The sequence below is a fragment of the Furipterus horrens genome, unplaced genomic scaffold (genome assembly GCF_987537825.1).
Source record: "Furipterus horrens unplaced genomic scaffold, mFurHor1.1.pri manual_scaffold_17, whole genome shotgun sequence".
Classification (NCBI taxonomy): Eukaryota; Metazoa; Chordata; class Mammalia; order Chiroptera; family Furipteridae; genus Furipterus; species Furipterus horrens.
Window position 1 is genome coordinate 14,218,625 of NW_028327187.1, and position 20,598 is coordinate 14,239,222.

A 20,598-nucleotide genomic window follows, 5' to 3' on the forward strand; every position below is an offset into this window, starting at 1 on the left:
GTGGTTCTCAACCTTCCTAATGCCGCAACCCTTTAATACAGTTCCTCATGTTGTGGTGATCCCCAACCATAAAATTATTTTCGTTGCTACTTCATAACTGTAATTTTGCTACTGTTATAAATTGTAATGTAAATATCTGATATACAGGACGTATTTTCATTGTTACAAATTGAACATAATTAAAGCATAATGATTAATCACAAAAACAATATGTAAATAAATATATGTGTTTTCCAATGGTCTTCGGCAACCCCTGTGAAAGGGTCGTTTGACCCCCAAAGGAGTCACGACCCACAAGTTGAGAACAGCTGACCTAGAGCCTGGCATTAAGGAGTTCATAGTATAATTGGGAAGATAAAAACCAATATGTTTGAAACAGAGCATAACCAACAGATATGTGACCTATGTTATTAGTAATAAATGCAGTAGGTATTAAAATAATGCCTTAAATATATTAATAATACTTAAGAGTTAACATACCTCTTTTTTATAATAACCTGATTTCACAACAATCCTTAGAGGTAGTAATCCAGTTACCATTGCTAAATAATACACTATCTCACATCTTAGTGGTATAAAACAGTTCTTTTACTATGCTCAAGGATTCGTATTTCAGGAATTTGGACAAGGCTTGAGTTGGCTTTCCTCATGCCTCATGGTGTCTCTTATGCAGTTGCTATCACATGTTGTTTGGGACTTCAGTCTTCTTAAGGCTCTGTTGGTTTGGATGGCCAAGATAGCTCATTCATAAGGCTAGCAGTTTGATGTTGGTTATTGGATGGAATCTCAGCTGGGGCCCTGTCAATTAGACAGACTACATATGACTTGTCCATGTGGCTTGTCCTTCTTCACAGCATGGTGACCTCAGGGTAGTCAGAATTCTAACATCACAGCTCACGGGTCAAATTAAAGTAAACCAACAGAAAAGGTAGCCCTGGTTATCACACAACATCCTTTCTGCTATTATCTGTAGTCACAAGTCTTTGCAAATGCAAGGGGAAGGAGATAAGACCCTATCTCTTAATGATAAGAGTGTCAAAGAATTTCTGGCCTTTTAAAAAAATAACCATAGGTAGTTATTACTACTTCCACACACAGATGAGAAAATTGATGCTCAAAAGAGTCAACAACGTGCTTGGTATTATGCAGTAATAAATGGCAAGGTACAGACTTGAAAGGAGGTCCAGTACTTTTGCCATTACACTATTCTTTATTCTAAGAAGTCAGTGTTAGCAATTTAAAAAAACACCTTTGCCACCTTTCTTGTAAACCTACTCTTTCCACTGTATTTAAATGCCCAAGGCAGAAACTAGGGCTCCTTACTTGTTTTTTCTCTTTATTTCCCACATCATGTCAACACAAGTCTTCCTGATTTCAAGCTCTTCATAGTTCTAAAATATGTCCTTGACTCTTTATATCTTCCTTAGTGTAGAGGCTATAATATCTTTCATTTAGAACAGGGGTTGGCAAACCATGGCCCATGGCCTAGTCTGGCCTACCACCTGTTTTTCTATGTCCAACAACCCAAGGGTAGGTTTTACATTTTCAAATAGTTGAAAAAAATTAGAAGGAGTAATATTTTAATACATAAAGTTTATATAAAATTTAAATTTTAATACCCATAAGGGAAGTTTTATTGGAACATGGTCATGCCCAATCACTTACATATTGACTATGGCTGCTTTCCCACTACAAGGGCAGATTGACTAGCTGTAAATAGAAATGTTTAGCCTGATATGCTTAAAATATTTACCATCTGGTCCTTTAAAGACATGTTTGTCTTTCCTATTTTAAACTACCGTAGGAGTGTCCTAACTGATTTCCCTGACTATGGTCTTGTCCTCCTCTGGACCAATTTCCACACTGCAACCATAGTAATCTATATATAATAAAGCTACTCCCACACATTGAAGACTTCAATGCCTAGACATTGCCTAAAGAAAAAAGGGTGAGATACAACAGCTTTAGGATGGCATGTAAGGCCTTCCTTAATATGATGCCTACTTACTTTTTCAGCCTTATTTTTAGCTACATTCTTACTTGGAATTTATTATTTATTATTAATGAACTGACTGTCATTTCCTACACATTCTATGAAGTTTCTTGCCTTCCCTCATGGGATTCCTTCATCCTAGAACAGCTTTCCTTTCCTTCTTCAAGTTAATTCCTATGAGTCATTCAAGACTAAGTTCAAGTCTTACCTCCTTGGGGAAGGCATTTCAGAAACTATACCCTTATCCCATATGCATACAAGTAAGTGACTCCAGTTTGGAAGCTTTTGCTGTAAATACATTAAACAATAAAAGGACTGAACAACATGGGAAATGTTCTAATGGGTAGTATTATATTAAGTGAATGCAAAGAAAATTTTGAAAGAATAAATGGTAGTAGGTCTTGTTAAGATGCACATAAGGAATAGAAGATAGGGAATAGTGGAAGATATGTCCAAGTTATCTAGCCTGGGGAACTAGAATGATAATTACACCATAACAACAAAAGAACCTTCTATCAATTAGCCACAGCACTATGCCAAAACAAGAGGATTTTCCCTTTTGGCTGAATTTTTTTTTGATGAGCAAATGGAAAGGGAAAGGAAAGCATTTTTAAAGGAAAAGATGAATTGCATTTTTTGACATATTGAGTGAGTTAGAAAATGTGATATCCAAGCTAGTATCTAAAATCATAAGTTTAAATCATGAATAAAAAGCTAAGAATACAGAATCAGTAAGGACAAGAACTATATTTGTCTTATCTAGCAGTCTTATTTTAAGTGCTTAGTACAGAGAGTGGCACGTACTAAGCCAGTGGGTCTCAACCCCAGCAGGGAATGAGAAACACCTGAGAAAATTTTTTGTTTCTTTGTTTTGTTTTAGTATGATTGTCTAGGTCTCACACCAGACTTGAGTTAGAATTTTCAATGGTGGGACTCAGAAATATTGAGTTCTTAAAGACTACAGGTAATTATAATGCACAAAGTTAAGAATCATTGTAGTAAGCACTCAGTAAATATTTGTTGAATAAATGAATGATTACATTCATTCACTTCTTTGGATTCTAGGATGGCATAAGAGGGAAAGTTTTCTTTCCAGTGTAACTATAAGCTGAGAGAGTCAATATAGATGAAAAGAATGACAAAGACAGTAAAAAGAATAAAATGGGATCCAAAATGAGAAAATGAAAATAGAAAAGTTTTCAATAGCAACCTCTTTTCCTCATACCTTCTTTTTTTTTTTTTTTTTTTTTTTTTTTTGACAGGCTTTAGGGTACCAATGGAGCATTACAATGCCATCATCATTACTGTAGACTTCATTTAAAGTTCTTACCTTTTAGGAACTTCCGGCCAAGATGGAGTCTCCCTCCACAACTAAGAAGGAATACAACTACCTCAAAAGTAGAGACATCCAGAAGTTCCAGAAAATCGAGCTGCACAGAAGTCCAACAAACAAAGATATAAAGAAGAAATACTCATCCAGAGAGGTTGGAGGAGCGGAACCAAGATGGAGAGGGTGCAGTTGGTGGCAGCAGTAGTGGCAGCAGTGGCAGGCCCGCAGAAAGAGCATCACAATTTTAAAAAGTAGGGAGGGACACCTGGGAAGTTCTCCTAGCACCAGACCAGACCACACAGTTCATGGTCCCAGTATCAGACAAAATAAAGCCTCATTGCTTCTGACTGTGCAAACCAGTGGGGGTTGGGGTGGTGGAAGAAACTTCCCATCTCTCAGCAGAGTCCACATGTCTAAAGGGTCCCCACAGTCTTAGAACATTTGCAGACCCACCCATTCTGGGAATAACAGCCAGGGCAACAGCTAGAGAGGCGCCAGTCCAATACGGAAGTGGGAGAAGTGCCTGGAAAAAGGATGAGTGCTGAGCAAGCAGCATTATTTCCTCTCAGAACCCTCCACCACATCCAGCACCACAACATGGTGAAACGGGTGGCCTGTGCTGATGAATACCTAAGGCTCCAGCCCTTACAATGTAACAAGTGCAACAGCTCTACCTAAGACACAGAGGAAAACAAACACAGGAGCCTGTCAAGACAAGGAGACAGAGAAGTATGGCCCCAAGAGGGAACGGATCAAGGTTCCAGTGGGAGAACTAAGCGATGAGGAGATTACCAACCTAATAGATGAGGGGATAGCCAACCTAACATATGTAGAGTTCAAAGCACTGGTGATAAAGATGCTCACGGCTTGACAGATATGCTTAAGTACAACAAACACATAATGGAAGAAGTGAAGGCTATGCTAAATGAAATGAAGGAAAATCCATACAAAACCAATGGTGAAGGGAAGAACACTGGGGTTCAAATCAATGATTTAGAACATAAGGAAGAAAAAAACAGTCAACCAGTATAGAATGAGGAAATGAGAATTGAAAAAATAACCCATACAATTATACAAAGTATATAATACCTTATTATGGTAATAAACACTATTACTGACTTATGTGTTTGCTATACTATATATTTTATAATTTTTAATTTTTAGTTACAGTTGATATTTAATGTTATATTAGTTTTAGGTGTACAGCATAATGGTTAGACATTTATATAGCATACAAAGTGATCTCCTTGATAAGTCCAGTACCCATGTAGCACTATACATAGTCATTACAAGATTATGGATTTGTTCTCTATGATACACTTGAAATCCCTGTGACTATTTTGTAACTGCCAATTTGTACTTCTTAATTCCTTCAACTTTGTAACCAAACCCCCCAAGTCTTATTCTGTCTGGCAGTGATCAGTTTGTTTTCTGTATGTATGAATATGTTTTTATTTTGTTTGTTCCTATATTTTGTTTTAAGAATTCCACAAATAAGTTAAATAACATGGTAAAAAAATTTTAAAAAATGAGGAGAGGCTTAAGAATCTCCAGGACAACTTTAAATGTGCCAGCATCCAAATCACAGGGGTGCCAGAAGGAGAAGAGGAAGAGCAAGATATTGAAAGCTTATGTGAAAAAATAATGAAGGAAAACTCCCCAAATTTGGTGAAGGAAACAGACATACAAGTCCAGGAAGCACAAAGAATCTCAATCAAGCTCGACCCAAAGAAGACCACACAAAGACACATCATAATTAACATGCCAAAAGTTCAAGATAAAGAGAGAATCTTAAGAGCAGCAAGAGAAAAACAGAGAGTCATGAACAAAGGGGTGCCTCTAAAATTATCAGCTGATTTCTCAAAAGAAACTTTGCAGGCAAGAAGGGACTGGCAAGAAGTATTCAATGTGATGAAAAGCAAGGTTTTACAACCAAGATTACTCTTTCCAGCAAAGCGATCATTTGGAATGCAAGGGCAGGTGAAGTGCTTCCCAGACAAGGTAGAGGTGAAGGAGTTCATCATCACCAAGTCATTATTATATGAAATGTTAAAGGGACTTATTTAAGAAAAAGAAGATCAAAACTATGAACATTAAAATGACAACAAACTCACGACTATCAACAAATGATCATTTGGAGGGTTATCAGCTGGGAGGGGGAAGGGGGAGAAATGGGGAAATGGTGCAGGAATCAAGAAGCATAAGTGGTTGGTACAAAATAGACAAGAGGATGTTAAGAATAATATAGGAAAGGGTGAAGCCAAAGAACTTATATGCATGACCCATGGACATGAACTAAGGTGGGTGGGTTGCTGCAGGGAAGGGGGGTACTGGGTGGAGGGGAGGAAAAGAAAAAAATTTGGGACTACTGTAACAACATAATCAATAAATGGTACTTAAAAAGCAAAGGAAGAAAAGAAAAAATATAAAGTGCTTACCTTCTACTCGGAGGTGAAATATAATAACTTTTTTATACGTATGCCACTTAACATTAGTAATCTATTCCTAAAAATCAGGCATCCAGCATAAAACACTAACCAGAAGCCTATTTCCCAATATTTTTCTTACCATTTTATTTTTAATACTGGATTACATAAAAATAAATACAGCTATCTTGACATTTAGTTCCTAACTATGTATTTGTACAGTTCTTAAAACTAACAAAATTACATTATGGAGTCAATTAACACTATAACACATGTAAGTTAATAATAATCTTCTACTATTATCCAATAATCAATATGTCTTCAAATTTACCAGTTTTTCCAGAGAAATAGTTCTTTATACCAAGATCTTATTCAAGACCACATATTTTATCTGCATACTATGTTTTTAAATCCTTTTTAATACTAAAACAATCCCTTTTTTAAGACACCAAATGGTGAAGGAATGAGGCTCCCACCATACATGCCAACTCCTGAATTTGGCTGACTGTTTCCTTTGGGTGTGAATGTTTTTCTTTTATGTTTAACAGCTTTTTTTCTGTGGCAAAACTGACATACATTAAAGGGGACATACTTAAAGTTCCCAATTTGATGTGTTTTAACATAAGTATACAGAAGTAAAACCATCAACACAAGATAGTGAATGTATCTTCACCCTTCAATTATTCCTCATATCCCTTTGTTATTCTCTCTTACCCACCTCTGACCCTGCCTGGTTCCCAGGCAATCACTGATCTACCTGCTTTCTGTCACCATCAATTAGTTTGCATGTTCTAGGATTTTATATAAATGAAATCATGTATTGCATACTATTTTTTGGTATAATTCTTATCATTCAGCATAATTATTTGGAAGTCTGTTGATGTTGTTGTGTATAACAGTAGTTTATTGTCTTTCATTGATGAGTAGTATACCAATGCATGCATGCATGACAATATGTTTATTTGACTCTTACAGATAAAGCTGCTATGAACCTTCTTGTCTGTTTGCGGACATATATTTTTTTCTTAGGTAGATTGCTAAAAGGGAAATTCCTGGGATATATACTAGTTGTATGTTTAACTTTTTTAAAAACTGCTAAACTATTTTAGTTAAGTGGCAGTACCATTTTACATCATCACCAGTAGTATATGAGATGCCCCCTTGCTCTATCTGTTCACCAATACCTACATGTGATATGATCAGTCTTTTTTTTAATTTTACACATCCTAGTGGGAGTGTAAGAGTATCTCGATATGTTTTTGTTTTATGTGACCTTAATGACAAATTATGTTGAATATATTTCCATATGCTTACTTAATACATGCTGTATATTTCCTTTACTGATGTATCTTTTCAAATGTTTAGACCATTTTAATGAAATTGCTCATATTTTAATCACTATATAATGAGATATAAGTACTTCATTGGTAATATTTTTTTGCAAATATTATCTCTTATTTAGGGGCCTCATATTTTAATTTTCATTAGTGTCTTTTGAAGATAAAAAATATTTTTATGTTGATGAATTCCTAATGTAGCAATTTGTTTCTTTTATAAAATTTGTGTTTTGTGTTGTATTTAATAATTCTTTGGCAAATGCAAACTGACTATAATTTTCTCTTATGTTTTCTACTAGATATTTTATTGTGTTGGCCTTACTCATAGATATATGAATCATTTTATGTGGGAGACTAGTATGTACGGTACAGAAGGCTATAGCCGCTGTGTGGAGCCGGACTGAAACACAGGCCAATAAGCCTTAACCAGCTGGCAAACGTGCCTCACATACCTTACTGCCGGTCCCACACTCCGAGGGATTTTAGAAGTAGAATAGGAATGCAATGTACTCTTTGAAGCTAATGAAGCCTGCTTGCTCTGTGTAGCTCCAAATTCTTATCAGTAGAATGTGAAAACAAAATGTTTTAAGTAAAAAGAGGCATCTGGATTTCTATGATATGCCTTGGCGCCGCACAGTCTCGCTACCTGTCTCCCTAGGCTGGTTTATGCTTCCCTTTGTTCTTACTCCCAACCATTTAGGGAAGGTCTGCATGCTTACCCCATGCATTTCTGCACGTAGCAAACTCAATAAAAACCCTAACTGAGAAAAGAGTGATCGGTGATATCCTATGAGAAACACTCCTCCTTCTCTCTCTCCTCAGATAATTCATTTCTGAGTCAGTTCTTTCATCTGCACCAAGGGATCTGCGGGATCGGATACCCCCATAATTTTGTGTTCATTTACTACATGGTGTGCACTAAGGATTGAAATTCATGTATGTGTCATATGGCAATCAAATTGGCCCAGCATCCTTTTAATTTAAATATTAATCTTTCCCAGTTGAATTATTTTGGCCTCTTATGGGTTTTTGGTTTGTTTCGTTTTGTTGGGGGGGGGGTTAGAAACTTTATTTTCCGTCTATCTTATTTCCATCCTGTTAAGAGTTTGTGGAAGACCAGCTTAAGACCACTCAGTGGTTGTTCCTACGCATTCAGTGGCCTGTGCAGTGGGGGCTGCAGACCAGTCTTCAGTGGCAGGCTGAGCGCTCCAGTCTTCAGTAGGAAACTGCCGCGTAGGCCCAGAGGGCACCTGCATGCCTTCAGACCAGTCAGTGGCCTCAGGCTGAGCAGCAGTGAACTCGGGAGCTGGAGCAGTCCATTCACCCTGAAACGCCTCCTTGGCCACAGCCTTTTCAGCAGCAGCCTGCTCTTCCTTCTCAATCTCTTCAGGATCTCTGTAAAAGTATAGATCAGGCACGACCTCCTGTGGGTGTTCACAGGAGATGGTGCCATGCATGCACAGAACTCCCCCAGGCCAGCATCCACCCCATCAGACCACTGAGTGAGCCCCCTTGTTGTCGCAAGGGGTGGCGATGTCCACATCACACAGAGGAGAGTGTGTTACACAGAGCCATGGCAGGCAGGTTAATGTAAGATACTTCAGTGAGAAGCTGGTGCTCAGCCCTGGGATCAGTAACCACCTGAAGTCTTGGCTCGTGGAAGGCTGCCTGGATCTGGTTAGTGGAGGTTCCAGGAGTGAAGTGGCAGCAATAGGAGTGGTTCCAGTGGCAGCAGCAAACTTCAGCACAGCTTGCTGGCCAGTATTGCTGAACGGCATGGCACTGACATCAGAGCGGTTTTCTACGGCAACAATGGCACGAGCTGCCCTCAGATGCTTCTCCCAGGTTCTCTTCAGATTTATGAGATGTAGATGCCATCACTTTTCCTTTTGTAGATGTGCTGTTCCATTTGGAAGTCAATGTTAGTGCCTCCTAAGTGGGTTCCTGCTGCAAGGAGTTTGAGGACATCTGCCTCCTTCATTTGCAGGAAGGATATCAAGGGCTCCAGACATTGTGAAATGTTCCCTTTAAGTTACGTGGGAACCGAGAACAACACGTATGGGCCCCTCTGTGGGGAGCACGGAAAGGCTGGCATCTTTATTGAAAATTAATTCACCATGCATATGTGTGTCTAATCCTGTACTCTTTATTTTGTTCCATGGATCTACATGTCAATCTTACCCAATACTACGTTGCCTTGATTACTGTAATGTTATAATAAATATTGCAATCAGGTAATGTAAGTCCTTGAAATTTTTTCTTTATTTCCAAAATTATTTTGGTTCTTCTAGATCCTGTAAATTTCCAAGCAAATTTCAAAATCAGCTACCCAATTTTAAAAAGTATGGTTGAATTTTGATTGAGATTGTGCTAAATCTGTAGTTCAATTTTGGGAAATTGATATCCTAACATCACTGAATCTTTCAATTCATGAACCCAGGCTATCTTTTCATTTATTTAGGCTTTATTTAATTTATTTCACTATTGTTTAGTTTTTGGTGTAAAGGTCTTGCATATCTTTCCTCAGCTTTATGACTGAGTATTTAATATTTTGTGCCATTGTTAATGGCCTACATTTTAAATATTAATTTCTTTTTTCATTTTTTTTTGAATAGCATATTCTTAGTTGTATTTTTTCATTACCATTTACCCCCCATACCCTCTTCCACCTCCACACACACCCACCCCACCCAATCACCACACCACTGTCCGTGTCCATGAGTTTTTTTTCTTTTTTGCTCAATCCCTCCACCACTCAACAACCCCCCCAGAGCTGTCAGCCTTCTCTCTGAGTCTTAAGGCAGTTCCATTTTTAATTTCTAGGTGTCTCCATACTGCCTTCTACAGTGGCTGCACCAATCTGCGTTCCCACCAACAATGCAAGAGGGCTCCCCTTTCTTCACATCCAGGACAACACTTGTTGTTTGTTGATTTATTGATGATGGCCATTCTGACTGGTGTGAGGTGATATCTCATTGTGGTTTTTATTTGCATTTCTCTGATTAGTGATGTTGAGCATCTTTTCATATGTCTATGGGCTATCTGTATGTCCTCTTTAGAGAAGTGTCTATTCAGGTCCTTTGCCTATTTTTTAATAGGATTGTTTGGGGTTTTTTTTAGTGTTGAGTATTATAAGTTCTTTATAAATTTTGGATATAAATCCTTATCAGATATATTTTTGAATATGTTCTCCCACTCAGTGTGTTGTCGTTTCATTTTGTTGATTGTTTACTTTGCTGTGCAAAATCATTTTAGTTTGATGTAGTCCCATTTGTTTATTTTTTCTTTTGTTTCTCTTGCCCGAAGAGATATATCAGAAAAAAATATTGCTAAGAGGAATGCCTGAGATTTTCCTGCTTATGTTTTCTTCTAGGAGTTTTATGGTTTTAAATCTAATATTTAAGTCTTTAATCCATTTTGAGTTTATACTTATGTATGGCATAAGAAGGTGGTCTAGTTTCTTTTTTCTTTTTTTTTTTTTTGCATGCATCTGTCCAATTTTCCCAAAACTATTTATTGACTAAACTATCTTTAGCCCATTGTATGCTTTTTGCCTTCTCTGAAAAATATTAATTGACTATATAGGTGTGGGTTTATTTCTGGGCTCTCTATTCTGTTCTGTTGATCTATATGTCTGTTTTTATGCCAGTATCATGTGTTTTGATTACTATGGCCTTACAGTATCGTTTGATATTAGATAATGTGATTCCTCCAACTTTGTTCTTCTTTCTCAAGATCTCTGTTGCTATTTGGGCTCTTTTGTGGCTCTATATAAATTTTTGGAATATTTGTTCTAATTTTGTGAAATATATCATTGGAATCTGGAAAAGAATTGCATTGGATCTACAGATTGCTTTGGAAAATATCAATTTATTTGTTTAAAGATTTTGTTTATTTATTTTTAGAGAGAGGGGAAGGGAGGGAGAAAGAGAGGGAGAGAAACATCCATGCGGGAGAGAAATATTGATTGTTTGCCTCTTTTATGCACTCTGACAAGGACCAAACCTGCACCCACAATCCAGGCATGTGCCCTGACTGGGAATCAAACCAGCTACTTTTCACTTCATGGGACGATATCCAACTAACTAAGCCACACCAGTCAGGGCTGAAAATATCAGTTTCTGATTGTTCATTCTTAGTACATACAGATGTGATTGATATTTATATATCGACCATTCATTCTGCAACCTTGTTAAACTTATTTTTCCCATAGATTTTTTTGCATATTCATTAGGATTTACTGTAAAGATGATCATGTTATCTGAAAATAAATACAATTTTACTTCTTTTTTAGTCATTATCCCCTTTATTTCTTTTTATAGTCTGATTTCACAACCAGAGCTCCACTACAATATTTACTTGAACTGGTTGGAGTAGACATTCATGGTTTCTATAAATCTGATTTTACAATTAGGTGTATTAGAGATTGCCAGATAAACAGAGCCATAAGAAGTGTGTGTGTGTGTATAGAGAGAAAGCAATAGCTCTCTCTCTATATAGACATATACATAGATATAGACATCTGCATCTATGTTTATATATATATATATATATACTCACACAGGATGGAGGAAAAGTAGGTTTATAGTTATGAGTACATGAAACACAGAGTTTATTCTTGTATTATTATTTGCTAATTATTATATTATTTTTTCATATGGGGGGAAGATTTTTAAGGAATTGTCTTATGCAATTGTAGGGGCAGGAAAATTCAAAATCTGCAGGGCAGTTCCAGCAGGTTAAAAATTCTAGCACGAGTTGTTGTTTCAGCTTTAGTTTGAAGGCAATAGGGAGACAGAATCCCTCTTCCTTTGGGGGGCCTTAGTCTTTTTCATGTTGAGACCTTCAACTAATTGGACAAGGCCCACCATATTATGGAAGATAATCTGCTCTTCTCAAAGTCTACTAGTTTAAATGTTTATCGTGTCTTAAAAAAATACCTTTACAGCAACATGAAGACTAGTGTTTGACTGAACAATTGGATGGCATAGACTAGCCCTTTTGACACATAAAATGAAGCATTCAGCCTTTGTCTTTAAGTACAATATTAGCCTTGGCTGGTGTGGCTCAGTGGATTGAGTGCCAGCCTGCAAACCTAAAGGTTGCTGGTTTGATTCTCAGGGCACATGCAAAGGTTGCAGGCCAGGTCCCCAGGTGGGGGCATACGAGAGGAAACTAATGGATGTTTCTTTCGCACATCAATGTTTCTTCTCCCTCTCTCTAAAAATAAATAAATAAATAAACTTTAAAAATGAATATGATATTAACCATAAGTTTTTCGTAGATGTTATTTATCTGGTTGAGGAAGTTCTTGTCAAGTTCTTTCAAATTTACTTAGAGTGTACTTCAAGAATGTGTTTGATTTTTATATTGTTTTCATGTATCTATTTATATGATTATATGGTCTTTCTTCGTAATCTGTAAATATGGTGACTTACATAAACTGATTTTTAAATATTAAGCAAAGTTCATAATCTTGAGATAAACCCTATTTGTTCATGATGTATCATCCTTTTTATATGCTGGTAGGTTCTCTTTGCTAAAACATGGTCAAATATTTGTGTATGTTCCTAAATGATATTTGTCTGCAGTTTTCTTTTCCTTTAATATATTCTTCCTGGTTTTGGTAACAGGTTAATGTTGTTATCAAAGAACATATCAGGGATTATTCTCTCTTCTTTAACTTTCCAGCAATGCGTATTAGAATTGGTATTTTTTCATTAACTATTAGATAGGATTCCCCAGTGAAACCATATGTGCCTGGTGTTTTCTATCTTTTTATAAATGCTGTATGATTTAGAGCATTTGGGGCTCATTGCAAAATTATGAGGAAGGTAGAGATTTTTCATATGTGCCCTGACTCCACAAATGCATAGCCTCCCCATTATCAACATCACTCACCAGAATTACATATATATATATATGTGTGTGTATATATATATATATTTTCCCCTGAGGATTAGGAACCTACATTGGCAGTTTACTCCTCTGTGAGATATTATAATGCTGAATACACTGCATTAACATTTGTCAAAATTCATAGGACTTTACAAAATTAAGAGTAAACTTTAATGTATGTAAACTTTGAAAGTTGTATAGGATTCCAAAATGAAATGCATAATGTGAGAACATAATCTAACTGTACTACAAATACATGAAGTAAGCTCACAGAAAGAAGGTGGTTGAAGGAATATACTAAGTAACTTTGGAAATGAGTGACTTTAGTAAGACTATAAAAGTAAAAGGAACTCTGCGTAAAAATGACACTCTATTTGATAAAGTGTAGCGCTTCTGAAACCACTTTACATGTATACTGGAATTGAACAGTTGAGTAAATGGATGGTTGATGGTGGGAGCCAGATTTCTCAATGTTGGGATAAGAAGGTTACGGATACTGAAGTAAAGGAGGCTAGAATGATCCATGTGATAAAAGATTAGAGTTGGATACATCAGTGTGAACTCGTGTTTATTTTAATATATGGATGGTTTTATATATAGCAATATGTATACATATGTGTACATACATGAATTAGTATGCACAGTTATATATTCTTTTTTTTTTGTCAAATGAAGGCCCTAGAAACAATGACACTTTGGTAGCAATGAAAACATCTAGTGCCTAGATCTTGTTTCTGATACTGTTCTCCAAAAAGTAAAGCAGCATTCCTTAGAGAAATGGCTGGTTATAGGACCAGTGCAGGGAATATACAAGATGAACCTGGGGCACCTTAAAGTGGCAGAAATAAATGACATGCTAAAAAAATATCAAAATGAATGATGGAGATATGGAAAAGGGACAGAGGAGCCAACTGAAATGGCCAAAGTGAAACAATTTGAGAAACTAAATAAATCACTGCTGAATTATAACTCAAAGCATAAAATCAATATCCATGAGTCCATACTAATATAAAAAATGGCTGAATAAGTAAATTGGGGAGAATAGACAAATATCTCAAGCAGAAGTGTTCCAAATAATTTATGTAGATGATCCACCCTTAAGAATTTGGCCATAACTTTATACACTTTAAGTGTGAGTTGTGCACAGTGAATTTCTTCCAAAGATTGCATCACATAAAGGAAGAAAAAAGGAGTAATTTTACAATGAAGAAAACTCACAAACACTATGATGATCAAAATTAACATCAACATTAATAAATCAGGTGGCTAATATTACCCATGATATGATGTGATCAGAATGACACTTTACCTCTGTGGTTGAACTCTCAGAACTTATGCCCTCAGTTTAATTATGAGGAAAATTTCAGACAAATACCAATTAAAGAGTCTTTACAAAGTACGTTACCAGTTCTTCTTAAAACCTTAAAGGTCGTCAAAAACAAGGAAAACCACAGAGACGGTCACAATCACCAGAAGCCTAAGTAGTCTTGACCAGCATGTGTAATGTGGAACCATGGATGGCTCCTAGAAGAGAAAAGGACATTGGAGGAAGCTAGGAAATCCAAGTACAGTTAGATCTTTATCAATATTGGTTCATTAATTTTGACAGACATACCCTACTAATGCAAACCAAGCAATGCCACTTCTGGGTATTATGCTAAATGAAATAAGTCTGTCACAAAAACACAAACACTGCATGATTTCATTTATATGAGGTATGTAAAGTAATTAAATTAATGGAAACAGAAAGAAAAATGGTGTTTGCCAGCCGCAGGAAGGGGAGGGGAAATGGAAGTTGTTTGATGGGTATAGAGCTTCAGTCCTACAAGATGAAAAAGTCCTAGAGATCTATTGTAATGAACAGTTAAAAATTGTTAAGAAGTAATTTATAATGTGTCTTTTACTACAATAAAAAATGTGGTTCAATTCACTTTAATTTAAAAATGAATACATGTGCTATTATTATTTTATGGGAGAATGGATGATACTGTGTTTTCTAAGTAAATACAGGATAGTCTGAAATCTGTCACTCAATATTTATTGACTATTTCCTATGAATCACCTACCAGATTAGCTTGTAAACATAAATGATTAAAGGCTCAGTACCCACCCTGAAAGAATCTAGTCTAGTGGGAAAGACAGATAAGGAAACAAAGATAGTACCATGCAGCACAAGCTGTGATAGATGCGGATTGCATTGGGAGCGAAGAGGAGGGCATCCTGATCCAGACTTGTGGAAAACTTTCCAGAGGAGGTGATACTTGAGTTGAATCTTAAATGATGAGTATTTTCAGCTGGAAAACGATAGAAGGGAATGCCAGGCAGTGGGAACAACATCGATGAAGTCACAGAAATGTGAAACACCCATATAGATCAGATGACAATTGAAATATGTGTCAGGGAGAGTGTAGAGAATGAGTATAAAGATATGCAGGAAATGGTCTGAATATGGAAAACTGAAAAAGATTGGTAGTTGTTTTTTTTTTCTATGAGGATGACTTATGAGCATAATAGCTAGAAACAATGACCTAGTTTTGGAAACACCGAAGTAAAGATATCTATGTGTATGAAACATCTAAGAAGTTACAGTTATATATTATATATCTCAGTAACCATGTAAAAAGAATTAATGTGCTACCAAGCTTAAGGTCATAATAAGAATGCTTAATTTAACCTCTGTGTCTTATGGATGGAGCTCAAAGTGTTATGATGCAAATGGAACTAAGAAATGAACACAAAGGCACAAGGGAAATTTTTTATAAGAGAAATGGAATATGTTGGATGGCAACAAGCCAGTGGTGATTTATGTTAGTTACCAGTGAGTATTTTGGATAGAAAATGCAGAAAAAAAAGATGACAAAGCGAAATTGAAGTAGAAAACTGTTACAACAATCAAAGATGAAGACAGAACAATTACAATAAAAATTAAGATCGGCAAAGATTTAAAATACTCAGACAAGGTCAAGGCAGGTGACAGCAGGGACTCTAAGCTGAAAAACCATTAATAGAATGTAAAGTCGTATGTCATGGATGGATACATTAATTCTTTGTTCAGAAATAAGTAATTTTCAGAGGAATAGAACTGCCAGATACCATAAAAAATAAACTTGCTAAGCTGAGAAGAAATAGATAAGGAAATCAATATTATACCAGCATAGACAAAACGAAGGGTAAAACAATCATGTTTAAAAATGATTTTGTGATATGCATTTAAAAGCAGAATTACTTCCTTCATTAAGGTGTTGAGTTGAAATAGTGTTAGTATAATTAGATATACTCTATTGTACTAATTATTTTCAGCTTGATCAATACACTCTGCCGTGGAGGTCAGACTATATGTCAATGTGTTTCAGTCAAAGATATCAACAAATAGTTTTGAACCTCATTAATCAAAACCTTCAATTTAAAGTTTAAAAAAATCTTTAAGCAAAGAGGATTTCAATTATTCAGTTTTGAATAGAAGGTAAGCACAGAAAATAAATGTTCACATTGTCTTTAAACTGACAGAATACTACAAATAATAGATTTAATAACATTATAAAAAGTATTTGGTTTAATTTACTCTGCTCTAAAAATCATTTTTTACATTAAATTTAAGATGAAACAGAGTGAAATCTTACTTTAAATCATTGTACAGTAGTTATGATGTTGTATTTAACATTATAAAGGCACAAGATTGAAGTATAAGTGGATTTCTTACTGGTTAATGGTACTATGTGGGAAAGTCAATTATTGAACTTAAATTAATAATAATGAAATACGGTAAAAAAGTTTTATGTTTCTATTCTATTGATAATTTCAATTGTCAATATCTCAAAGTTCTTTTGAGGAGATAAATTTACCTGTTTATGTTATACATTTTTGTTCCCCTTTTTAAGTGAATGACATAAAAAGAATATGATACTTAGAAGTGTCGATGTTTTTTGATAACTGATTTTCAATGATATATTTTAAATGTCACTTTGTGGAAGTGGACCTATACAACTATACATTGCTGAATTGGTGCAATTCACTATGTATGAGTCAGATTAGTATAGTCCATACTTCAGAGAAAGATAAACCTCCAAATCTCAGTGACTTTGCACAAAAGTTTATTTCTTGCTTGCATTACAATCAAATTCAGGTTAGGTAGTCCTCTGCTATCACTACACAGTGTGGCCTCTTAGATTGCATTGACAGGGACACAGAAGTCTAGTTTTTAACTGCCTTAGCCTGGAAATGACACTTTCACTTTTGCTCACAGTCCATTAGGCCGGAATTATTTCTGTGGCCCCAAATTAAATGTAAAGAAGCAGGAAATTGTAGTGCAGCTTATGAAATATTTGGTACACGCTAACTCTCTCCAACTTCCAAGGTGTTATGTTCAACCCATGGACAGATCCCCATCAAAAATCAATTTGGATGTCAAGACTAATGATGTCACATGCCTACCACAGCATGTGAAGACATTTATTACTCACATAATGAGGCTTCTGGAGAGAGCCCAGCAGGCTCCCAAGCAGGTCAGAAAATGCCATGAGTGGCTTGAGAGTGGAAGTGAGTGGCAAGAAAAGGAACTAGTGTGCTTTCTTATCACCTTCTCAGGTATGGGGCACAAAGAAAAGCAGGAGATGGGGCTTGAAAACTGTCAGCAAACAACATAAATGGAGTAAGGCTCTTTATTACACAAGAGAATGAATTATTTCTCTTTGTTATTAATTTTAAACTATTTCTAAAAGCATTCTTTGCCCTGGCCAGTGTGGCTCAATTGGTTGGGTGTCATCCTGCAAACCAAAAAGTCGCTGGTTCAATTCCCAGTCAAGGCACATGCCTGGGTTGCGGGTTCGGTCCCCCGGTGAAAGTTGGGGCACATGTGAGAGGCAACCAATTGATGTTTCTCTGCTTCTCTTTCTCTTTCCCCTCCCCTCTCTCTAGAATCAATAAAAGAAAAAATATTTTAAGCATTCTTAAGCACATTTATGTGCTGTGCTAGGCACTCTTCCCATAAAATTGTCATTTGGATAAATCTTCTACATTCAGGTAATTTTTATTTCATTTTTTTAGTTTCTGCCTTCTCTTATCCTTCTAAGCAAGAGCCATCAGTGCTCTCTACATACATGCAAGATGATTCTTTAAGTATATTTTATTGATTTATTGTTACAATAGTTCCAATTTTTCCCCTTTGCTCCCCTCTGCCCAGTACCCCCCTTCCCAGAGCAATACCACCCCCCTTAGTTTATGTCCATGGGTCATGCATTTAAGTTCTTTGGCTTCACCCTTTCCTATATTATTCTTTTTAAAAAAATAATTAATTAATTTTTTATAACAATAAAAAATAACAATTCTCCCCTCTCAGACTTAAGACCCTTTATAATCTTATGAAGGACAATGGGCGAAGGTCTCTAGCTCCTCTAGCTGCTTCAAGCTGGACATGGTCGTCTTCTTACCTACCCTTGGGTCCAGAAATCCCTAATAAGAGTGGGGGTGTGGAGGGGCGGTGGCCCTCCCACATGGGGAAGGATCTTACATGCAAGATAATTTTCAAAACCAATTCTCACTGGGCCATAACGTAGGTCAGATACTTAAATTTACTATTTGGAGGAAGCACAGTTATCCTGTCATAGATCCAGCCATCACTTTGTCAGGAAGAACATCTTCACTGAACCACAAAATTTTTCCATTTCCAACTTTCTTTCCTACTTCCTAAATTTCTGTGGTTTGGGTATCTCAGGCTCTAGTGTTGCTGTCCTTTCATTTTTTTTGCCTAGACTATAGCAACAACCTCATGTCTCCTCTTCCCAAATTCATTCTGACTCCTTGTCCAAGCCATTCTCTATATAGCTAATCTCTCTAGTTTACTCTTATTCCATGACCTCTTCCATATCTTCCCCCATGCCATGCTGACCTCTTTGCAGTTCGCAAAGACTAGGTATATTCTCTCCCTCCACAGAGTCTCTGTACATTATTCCCTCTTATTGGAATGCACTGTTTTCCCTCCCTTGACAAACTCTTCCTCATCTTTTAGTCTTAACTAAAACATCATTCCTTTAAGCAAGTTTTTCCTCATCTCCTTATAGCCCCAGTCAGTCCCCCTTCTTATAATCTCTTAACTACTCCCTCTACTTTTTCTTCATAGTACTTGCATTGTATTGTGATTGTCTATTTATTACTTGTCTGTCTTCTATACTGTGAGCTATATGATGCAGAGAGTCTAGGGCTTTAGCTATTTTGTTTATCTTGTATCCTCAGCACCTAGGCAGTGTCATAGAGTATATAACAATAATACTCCAGTCATTCTTGAGGATTAAAACCCTACTCTAAACATTGGTACAGCTTATATTGAATTATTAACAGCCATCTTGAAATCTTGGACAGAGTAAATATACCATGAAAGTTTGCTCACCTGAACCTCCATCTGCACTCTCCTGAGTTGTTTTTAGCACTCTTCTTCAGAAATATCAAATACCATGTTTAGAATTTGGTCTTCATCCTAGAGAATTAGTAAAGGGTTAATATATTTTAATAGAAGAATGGTGTGGGTAATCATGTGCTTTTGAAAAACGAATCTTGTAGCAGTTGGTGTAGGGAATGACAAGTTAGCACAGAAGAGATAAGAGGATGAATTTGAGTATTACTATGAAAATATGAGAAGAGAGGGCATGATTGGGTTTAGAAGCAGAATTGGTTCCAAATTAATTTGGGAAATCATGTGGAAGCTTACAAAACAACTTCAAAATTCTTAACACGAGTAACTAGGATGAAAATATTTGCAAACAGTAGGTGAAAAATGATGGCACTAGACAAATTTTCATTGTACTTCTTCTTTGACTCTCTTGGTAGGTACATATAAACACTGACCTGCTTTCTTTCATAATTGGTGTAGTCAATGTTTCTTTCTAGCTCTCTAATGATGGGGAACCCCATGATCTAAAATATAGTTCAGAGATGTACGATACCAGGAAAAAGCAAGTTCAATTTCTGAGTAGGCCAATTCGCACAAAGTGTAGGGATTTTTTTGTTTGTTTGTTTGTTTTCCTTTTTTAAATCACTATTTAATTTCTGTGTATCACTGGAATGAGAACAGTGTAATTGTCATTAGACTTAATATTAAGTCATTAGATGCTAATTATTAAGAAGAAAGTATGATTCTTAAAAAATATTTAAATCACTTACAAAAAGTACCATACACCATTAAAAACAAACAAGTTGACTATATGAAATGTAAACTTACTTCTTCAAAATCATAATTTATATCAGACTTAGAATTTTGTCTAAATAACTAGCTTTCAATGGAAATAATGGGATAAATAGAAACATACTGTGAACTTCCAGATGAAGGTAGTAGACTGACCACACTAAAATTATGGCAAAAGAGCCCTGGCTGGTGTGGCTCAGTGGATTGAGTGCCAGCCTGTGAACCAAAGGGTGACCGGTCAATTTCTGGTCGGGGCACTTGCCTGGGTTGTGGGCCAGGTCCCCAGTTGGGGGCATATGAGAGGCAACCAACTGATGTATCTCTCATACATTGATGTTTCTCTCCCTCTCTTTCTCCTTCCCTCTCCCTCTCTCTGAGAAAAAATAAAAATTTTTAAAATTATAGTAAAAGAATAAAAACAATAAATAAGTTTTTTAAAA

The 20,598-nt window shown here is 36.1% G+C and overlaps 1 pseudogene; it reads right to left on the reverse strand.

Moving 5' to 3' along the window:
* Positions 1–8,207: 8,207 nt before the first annotated feature.
* On the reverse strand, positions 8,208–9,098 carry LOC149990578 (small ribosomal subunit protein uS2 pseudogene; annotated as a pseudogene).
* Positions 9,099–20,598: the final 11,500 nt, after the last annotated feature.